Source organism: Bubalus bubalis, chromosome X (assembly GCF_019923935.1).
Source record: "Bubalus bubalis isolate 160015118507 breed Murrah chromosome X, NDDB_SH_1, whole genome shotgun sequence".
Taxonomy (NCBI): domain Eukaryota; kingdom Metazoa; phylum Chordata; class Mammalia; order Artiodactyla; family Bovidae; genus Bubalus; species Bubalus bubalis.
Genome location: NC_059181.1, coordinates 129,125,899 through 129,135,319, shown reverse-complemented (window position 1 = coordinate 129,135,319; position 9,421 = coordinate 129,125,899). Strand labels below are relative to the sequence as shown.

At 38.7% G+C, this 9,421-nt stretch overlaps 2 pseudogenes; both read left to right on the top strand.

Annotated features, from left to right (window-relative positions):
• Positions 1 to 549: 549 nt before the first annotated feature.
• On the top strand, positions 550 to 1,123 carry LOC102402522 (annotated as a pseudogene).
• A 2,929-nt stretch (positions 1,124 to 4,052) lies between these two features.
• On the top strand, positions 4,053 to 4,719 carry LOC112582287 (annotated as a pseudogene).
• The last annotated feature ends 4,702 nt before the right edge of the window (positions 4,720 to 9,421 follow it).

Below are 9,421 nucleotides of genomic sequence, written 5' to 3'. Positions count from 1 at the left end.
TCGAAATTGAGAACTTGTGTATCACAAGACACCACAAAGTAGTTAAAAAGCAACTTATAAACTTAGAGGAGATGAAATTAAGTCATGTAACTGGCAAAGAATTAGTATCAGAAAGACATGAACAATCCCTATAAATAGGGAAAACACAAATTGTGCAATAGAAAAATGGTCCAATGATATGAACAGGTTTTTGACCAAAGAAGAATTCTAAGTGGCCTATAAAACATGGGCTTCCCTTGTGGCTCAGCTGGTAAAGAATCCGCCTGCAATACAGACCTGGGTTCGATCCCTGGGTTAGGAAGATCCCCCTGAAGAAGGGAAAGTCTACTCACTCCAGTATTTTGGCCTGGAGAATTCTATGGACTGTATAGTCCATGTAGTTGCAAACAGTCAGACACAACTGAGCGATTTTCACTTTCTTTCACTTATAAAACATGAAAAGCAGGTGGTGGGTAGGTGGCCTGGATGCAGCCCTAGAGAAAACCTCTATCCCTTTCTTCCCCCATCTTTTCCAGATCCTTAGTTTGGGGACAGTCCTTCTGTCCAGTCATGCCAAAGAGGAAAGTTACCTTCCAAAGTGTGAGAGATGAGGATTAGGAGGATAAAATCAGTGTTCCCAAGAAAAAATTAGTGCACCCTGTGGCTGGGGTAGGGGGTCCTGGGAGCCACTTCGAAGACAAACACTCTTTGGACAGTGATGAGAAGGAGAATGATGATGAAGGGTCCAGCAAATATGACATGTTGGCCTCAGAGGATGTGGAAGGTCAGGAAGCAGCCACACTCTCCAGTGATGGAGGTGTGAGGATCATACTCTTCAAGCTGCAGGAGGAGATAGAGGAAGGTCACTTTGAGGCTGATGGCAACTATTTCCTGATCTGGGATGCTCAGATCTGAGACAGTTGGCCGGACAACACTGATTGGGTGAAGATCAGAGAGCAGCCACCTGATCAGCAGCCTCTGTCAGACTCAGAGGATGATGACAGCTTGGCCAGACTCCAATGAGCACCCAAGCCCTCCTAGAGGGCAGTCTAGAGCTGATGTTGCCAAGAGAGACAGTGGCTGGGCACTGAGGCATCTGGGAACTTGAGGGGGAGGCAAAGGGGGCAAAAGGTGGGCTAGGTAGCCCAGTTCCCCTCATGAAGGCTACTTTCAGGATGGGATTTATTGCTGGAAGCTGGATCCTCCTCGTCACCAGTTCTAGAAATCCAAACAGACTGACTTTGACCTCTACATCTGAGCCTACTGAGGGTGGTGCCTTATTTCCTGGACTTTGTGGAGGAGACGCTGGCTGTGTTAGGCAGTGAGGATGTTGGGGCCCACTTTTCAGTCAACTTCCTTTTCCCAATAAAAGTCTTTAGCTGTGTGTGTGGAGGGGAAACAAGAAAAGCCACAAACCAATTTTAAGCAGAGAAACACAAAATAAAAACATAATGATATGAATTTTACAACAAAATTTATAATAAATTAAAAGTCTGTTAATAAACGTTGGTGAACATGAGGAGTAACAAAACTTTTACACTTTGCTGATACACTGATATGAACTCTTTGGAAAAACTGAATATGCTTATTCTCTATCAATCAAGTAACTTCCTCTCCTATACACATAACCTAGAAAAATTCTTGAACATGTACAAGAAACATCTACAAGAATATTTCAGGGAGGGAGACTCGAGGAAGGAGACATAGGTATACCTATGGCTGCCTTGTGTTGATATATGTCAGAAACCAACACAATATTGCAAAGCAATTATCCTCTAATTAAAAATAAATGTAAATAAAGAAGAAAAATGTTTCACAGCAGCATTTATAATGCCAAAACCTGAGAACAAACCACTTATTCATCAATAGGAAAAATTTAAATTATAAAATATGTGTACAATGGAATACTGAAAATGAATAAAATACATGCAATGACATAAAAGTATCTCAGAAATATACTGTTAATGGAATAAAGAAAGTCACAGTATTATTCCATCCCTATGAAGTGAAAAACATGCAAATATAAACAATATTTTTATAAATATATATATACACACACATACATATGTATGTGATTTTTAAAATTGAAAAGAGCAAGAGGACAGTGAACACACAGTTCGGTACAGTTCCTTCCTATCATGAGGGTACAGCAGTTTTCAAGTGCACTGATAATGCTCTATTTCTTAAGCTACCTGGTAGATATATGATGCTCATCTATTATTCTCTTGGATATATGACATGGTTATAAACATTTTATACATCAGTTGAGAAAATATGTATTTGAGAAGCTGTAGTCAAACTGTGCTTCACTGAACTGCCTAAAAGATGACTATAGGAGGGGGCAAAAGGATGCCAGAGGTGCGGGAGTGTTAAGGAGGAAAGACTCAGGACTCCCCAACTCTGACTTCACTCAGAGCAGCTGCAGCCTTCTGAATACAGAAAAAGGTTTGAAAACAACTTCAGGTAATTTGCAAAAAGAAGGGTGTGCACTGAGTCACAAGGTCCCCTTGTACACATATATTTGCTTATATATTAGCTATTTGGCAGAAGGCCAAAGAAATCAAAAGCCTAGGTAGCAGTTTGGCATATTTGGTCATGTTAGTTCATCACTCCTTTTGCAAAGTTGTTTTGTAAATAAGAATGAGAACACTTATTCTGTACAGTATGAAATGAAACTCTCACAGGAAGGGTGAGCCTCACTTTACAGCAGACTAGTTTCCCAAAAGGAGAGTACAAATGACATTTCTGTAAAACCAGCTCTATCTTTCCACAAACAAATATGATCATTTCTAACATGATTTGTATCCATCTTTGAGTAGTCGTCACTACTGATTTTAAACATACAAATATACCAAGAGAATATAATATTTAAAGAAACAAAATGAGAAATTGAGGGATATGGGAAGGCATTTTATAATGTTACAAATCACGTCCCTAATTCATCAGGGCTTTTAACTTTGAACTTTCATGTATAAATAAATGCTCTTATATACAAATACTTAAAGGATTCTGTATAAAAAGGATTTCCAAGTCCTACTGGATGACCTTCTATTCAGTAAAGGAACCACTCTATATTGTGCATCACAAACTAGTGTACCAATAATGCGGGGAGATTCAGCAGTGTGTGACAAGATTTGGCGCATATCCTGGAACAAATTCCTGGGACTTCACTATTACTCAAAGACTTTAGGGGCAGGGAAAGATTCAAGTGACTTAATTAAGTAATCAAAAGCAGTATTTTTATTAAAACAAACATTCTTAAAAAGAAATCTATATTCATATAGTATTCTTATAATTTTAAAGTACAACTATTCAAAGAAATGTCTTACTTTCAAAAGTACTTAGAACTCTGCCCCTCTTACTCTCACAGTTAAAAGTTTACTCTTCTCTCCCATTATGGGTTACACTGTCAGAGAAGTTTGAGACTCGAAATCTACAGCATCTAGGCTTCTGCCTTCAGGTACTACTGCGCTTGCACATGCCGTCATGTACATGCATGTTTTCCTTTTTCCCCATTCCAGATTAGTCTCTTTTTCCAATTAAAGGCTGGTTCCCCTGCACCGCTCCATCCCCACCCCGCGCCCCCAAAGCATAACGAGAGAAGCCTGCTGCTGCTGCTGAGTCATGTCATTTGTGTCCGACTCTGTGCGACCCCAAAGACGGCAGCCCACCAGGCTCCCCCGTCCCTGGGATTCTCCAGGCAAGAACACTGGAGCGGGTTGCCATTTCCTTCTCCAATGCATGAAAGTGAAAAGTGAAAGTGAAGTCGCTCAGTCGCATCCAACTCTTCACGACCCCATGGATTGCAGCCCACCAGGCTCCTCCATCCATGGGAGTTCCCAGGCAAGAGTACTGGAGTGGGTCGCCTAAGCAACCTCAGAACTGAAACACTTCAAATATTCACTCTCTCCTTCTGCTTGACTTTCTCAGTGGAACGGGAGTAGGTAGTAAAGGGTCAAAAATAGGGTGACCTGGACGTACTTTTACTTCCTGCATTCAGCAGAGTACAGCGCATGCGCTCCCTGGGCCAATAAGGTTGACTTCCGCTTCTCTTGTGCTTTTTGAGTGGAGTCATGGAGGACGCCGGGGGACGCTCTCTTTCTTTTGAGGAGAACCAATATGATTCCACTGGGGGCGAATCTTTTCGAAATGAGCCAGAATCTGTTGAAAATCTTTTTTGGGACTTTAAAATAAATATTTTAGGTAAAAAGGATGAAACCATAATACATTTCTGTGACAAATGCGAATTACCGATTAGAATCTATGGGCGGATGATTCCATGCAAGCATGCTTTTTGCTACACTTGTGCTATTTTACATGGAAAAGAAAGGGATATGATGTGCCCAGCCTGTGGTAATTCTGTGCAGAAAATTCAGAAGCATAGTCAAGGTTCTGTCTTTGTGTGTAGCACTGTTCAAGGATGCAAGAGATCCTATTTATCTCAGAGAGACTTAGAGGCTCATATCAACTTCCGCCATGTGAGAGCTGGAAACTCTGTTCCCCATACTTAAAAATGTTCATTCAGCATTTTGTCCCATCACCAGCTAAAATCTATAATTATCTTAAAAAGCTACCAGACAAGCATCATATGAACCATATTATACCAAAGCAAGACTTTATGATACCATCACCTTCTTTGCAAAGGAGTTGCCCAAGCCACATAATCAGCCACAAGATATTCATGCTCCTATAGCAGAATTAATTGTACGTGGCGTCATCTCTACATCTTTCAACAAGTGAAGAAACTGACTCAAAAAGCCTTTTTGTCACAACAAGAAAACAAAGTGATTTAATGACTGTTCCTATTCAGATTGATACAAATTCAGGTACCTGAGAAACAATACCTCCTGTCTCTGCAACTGCTCACCATCATCCTGAATATCATAGTCAACCAGTGGCATTGAACTCTCATCACACTGTGCCATCACAGTGATATTCTATACCACGCTACCTCCTCTGCCATCAATATATCATCTAAGGGCACATCATTCCCAGGCCACAGGTACTTTTCACTTGATTCATAGCCAAGTTTCAGATACGTCGGTGACTTCTATTCCACCGCCTTCTGCATAGACATCTTATTGCTCAGATGCCACCTTGTACGAAAAATTTCCACTAGGACCTGTCTCACCTCAACAGGGTAATCCACCTGTAAGTATACACCCTTCTCACCATTATAATGCTTACTCTTTACCCCAGTTTACCTAAGATCAAGGAACTCTGAGTACTTCATTCATATTACTAGGGGAAGTAAGTCATAGTATGTGCCCTGTACATGTTCCACCATGAAAACAGTGTCTGCCTTTTTCAAACCTCATTTCTTGGACTACATTTCCTAGATCACACAAGATATAAACCATGTTACCAGTAGTAATATTATTTTAAACAGAAGATTTGATGGAGGCAGGGAAGTATTGTCAACCATCTAATTAAACTTTGAACATTTGGGGAAAGAAAAGCACCTCTTACAGAAGTGGCTATTAAAAAAAAAAAAAGAAATGGCTATAAAACATTTAAAACCACTTGAAACGGTTTTAAGGCTTGATGTTGGGAGTGATTTTAAGTACTTTACTATAGTACAGATAAGCGGCTCAGTTGAGAATAACTATGCTTTAACAACTTTGTTCCTGTAGTATGGTAAACTGACCCAGAAGTGACCATTTGCAATATTATTTCTAGAAGCACTGGGGGGTGGTGCTGTGTTTTTCTTTCAAAAGTGTTGTTTTTGTTAAATTAAATATTTACTTTTTCTTGTGATATATTTTCCTAACCTGGAGAAGGAAATGGCAACCCACTCCAGTACTCTTGCCTGGATAATCCCATGGACAGAGGAGCCTAGCAGGCTACAGTCCATGAGGTTGAAAGAGTCAGACACGACTTAGTGACTTACCTGACTAATCTGGGTAAAAACAAATTTCAACATGCTCATAAAAAAACATAAATCTGTCTCCTTATAAGTTGTACCATTCTTGTTTCTAGGCCCAAATTGCTTTTTCTTTACTGTAACTTAGGCTGTGTGACCCAAACCATCTTCAGGCTGAGCCCTGCCCTGGATTCTTGATATCACAGAAACCAGCAGTATTTAAACAGCTCTAGCCCAGATCTGTCAAATCCAGCACCAAATCCCTCTTACTACTCCAACCCTGATCTTTTTTTTTTTAAGATATGAATGATTTTTATTTTTGTATTAATTTACTTTAATTGGAAGATAATATCTTTACAATATTGTGGTGGGTTTTGTCATACATTGACATGAATCACCCATGGGTGCATGTGTTCCCCCCCCCCCCCCATCCTGAACACTCCCTGCCAACCTCCCTCCCCACCCCATCCCTCTGGACTGTCCCAGAGCACCAGCTTTGAGTGCCCTTCTTCATGCATTGAACTTGCACTGGTTATCTATTTTACATATGGCAATATACATGTTTCAATGCTATTCTCTCAAATCATCCCACCCTTGCCTTCTCCCACATAGTCCAAAAGTCTGTTCTTTACATCTTTGTCTCTTTTGCTGCTTTGCACATAGGATCATCATTACCATCTTTCTAAATTCCATATATGTGTGTTAACATACTGTAGTGTTATTTCTCTTTTTGACTTACTTCACTGTGTATAATAGGCTCCAGTTTCATCCACCTCTTTAGAACTGACTCAAACGTGTTCTTTTTCAGAGCTGAGTAATATCCCATTGTGTATATGTACCACAACTTCCTTATCCATTCAACTGCCAATGGACACCTACATTGCTTCCATATCCTAGCTGTTGGAAACAGTGCTAAATGAGCATTGGGGTACATGTGTCTCTTTCAATTCTGGTTTCCTCGGTTTGTATGCCCAGCAGTGGGATTGCTGGATCATATGGCAGTTCTATTTCCAGTTTTTTAAGGAATCTCCAAACTGTTTCCCCATAGTGGCTGTACCAGTTTGCATTCTCACTAACAGTGTAAGAGGGTTTCCTTTTCTCCACACCCTCTCTAGCAATTGCTTGTAGACTTTTTGATGGCAGCCATTCTGAATGGTGTGAGATGATACCTCATTGTGGTTTTGATTTGCGTTTCTCTAATAGTCAGTGACATTGAGCATCTTTTCATGTATTCATGTGTTTATTAGCCATCTGTATGTCTTCTTTGGGGAAATGTCTGTTCTTTGGCCCACTTTTTGATTGAGTTGTTCATTTTTCTGGAATTGAGCTGCATGACCTGTTTGTATATTTTGGAGATTAATTCTTTGTCAGCTGTCTCATTTGCTATTTTCTCTCATTCTGAAATCTGCCTTTTCACGTTGATTATAGTTTCCTTCATTGTACAAAAGCTTTTAAGTTTAATTAGGTCCCATTTTTTTTGTTTGTTTTTATTTCCATTACTCTGGGAGGTAGGTTATAGAGAATCTTGCTGTAATTTATGTCAGAGATTGTTCTGCCTATGTTTTCCTTTAAGAGTTTCATAGTTTCTGGTCTTACATTTAGATCTTTAATCCATTTTGAGTTTACTTTTGTGTATGGTGTTAGAAAGTATTCTAGTTTCCTTCTTTTATAAGTGGTTGGCCAGTTTTCCCAGCACCACTTGTTAAAGAGATTGTCTTTTCTCCATTATGTATTTTTGCCTCCTTTGTCAAAATTAATGTGTCCATAGGTGTGTGGATTTACCTCTGGGCTTTCTATTTTGTTCCATTGATCTATATTCTTTTGTGCCAGTACCACACTGTCTGGATAACTATAGCCTTGTAGTATAGTCTGAAGTCAGGAAGGTTGATTGCTCCAGTTCCATTCTTCTTTCTCAAGATTGCTTTGGCTATTTGAGGTTTTTTGCATTTCCATACAAATTGTGAGGTTATTTGTTCTAGTTCTTGGAAAAATACCATTGGTAGTTTGATAGGAATTGCATTGAATCTATAGATTGCTTTGGGTAATATACTCATTTTCGCTATATTGATTCTTCCAATCCACGAACATGGTATATTTCTCCATCTATTTGTGTCATCTTTGATTTCTTTCATCAGTGCTTTATACTTTTCCATATATATGTCTTTTGTTTCTTAGATAAATTTATTCCTAAGTATTTTATTCTTTTAGTTGCAATAGTGAATGGGATTGTTTCCTTAATTTCTCTGTTTTTTCACTGTTTGCGTATAGGAATGCAAGGGATCTTTGTGTATTAATTTTATGCCTAGAAACTTTGCTATGTTCATTGATTAGCTCTAGTAGTTCTCTGGTGTTATCTTTAGGGTTTTCTATGTAGAGGATTATGTAATCTGCAAACAATGAGAGTTTTACTTCTTTTCCAATCTGGATTCCTTTTATTTCTTTTTCTCTGATTGCTGTGGCTAGGACCTCCAAAATTATGCTGAATAGTAGTGGTGAGAGTGTGCACCCTTGTCTTGTTCCTGATTTTAGAGGAAATGCTTTCAATTTTTTGCCATTGAGGGCAATGGTCACTGTGGGTTTGTCTTATATTGCTTTTGTCATGTTGAGTTATGTTGCTTCTATGCCGGCTTTCTGGAGAGTTCTTATCATAAATGGGTGTTGAATTTTGTCAAAGGCTTTCTCTGCATCTATTGAGATAATCATATGGTTTTTATCTTTCAATTTGTTAATATGGTGTATCACATTGATTGATTTGTGAATATTGAAGAATCCTTGCATCCCTGGAATAAAGCCCACTTGGTCATGATGTATGATCTTTTTAATGTGTTGTTAGATTCTATTTGCTAAAATTTTGTTGAGGATTTTGCATCTATGTTCATCAGTGATATTGGCCTGTAGTTTGCTTTTTTGGTGGCATCTTTGTGTGGTTTTGGTATTAGGGTGATAGTGGCTTCATGGAATGAGTTTGGGAGTTTACCTTCCTTTGCAATTTTCTGGAAGAGTTTGAGTAGGTTAGGTGTCAGCTCTTCTCTAAATTTTTTGGTAGAATTCACCCGTGAAGCCATCTGGTCCTGGGCTTTTGTATGTTGGAAGATTTTTTAATACAGTTTCAATTTCCACACCTGTGATGGATCTTCAAAGATTTTCCATTTCTTCCTGATTTAGTTTTGGGAGGGTATACTTTTCTAAGAAATTTGTGCATTTCTTCCAAGTTGTCCAATTTTATTGGCATAAATTGCTCATAGTCATCTCTTATGATCTTTTGTATTTGTGTTGTCTGTTGTGATTTCTCCATTTTCATTCCTAATTTTGTTGATTTGATTCTTCTCCCTTTTTTTCTTGATGATTCTGGCTAACAGTTTGTCTATTTTATTTATCTTCTCAATGAACCAGCTTTTAGTTTTGTTGATCTTTGCCATAGTCTCCTTCATTTCTTTTTATTTCTGCTTTGATTTTTATCATTTCTTTGCTTCTACTAACCTTAGGGTTCTTTAATTCTTCTTTCTAGCTGCTTTGGGTATAAAGTTAGATTGTTTATTTGATTTTTGTTTCTTGAGATAGGCTTGTATTGCTATGAAA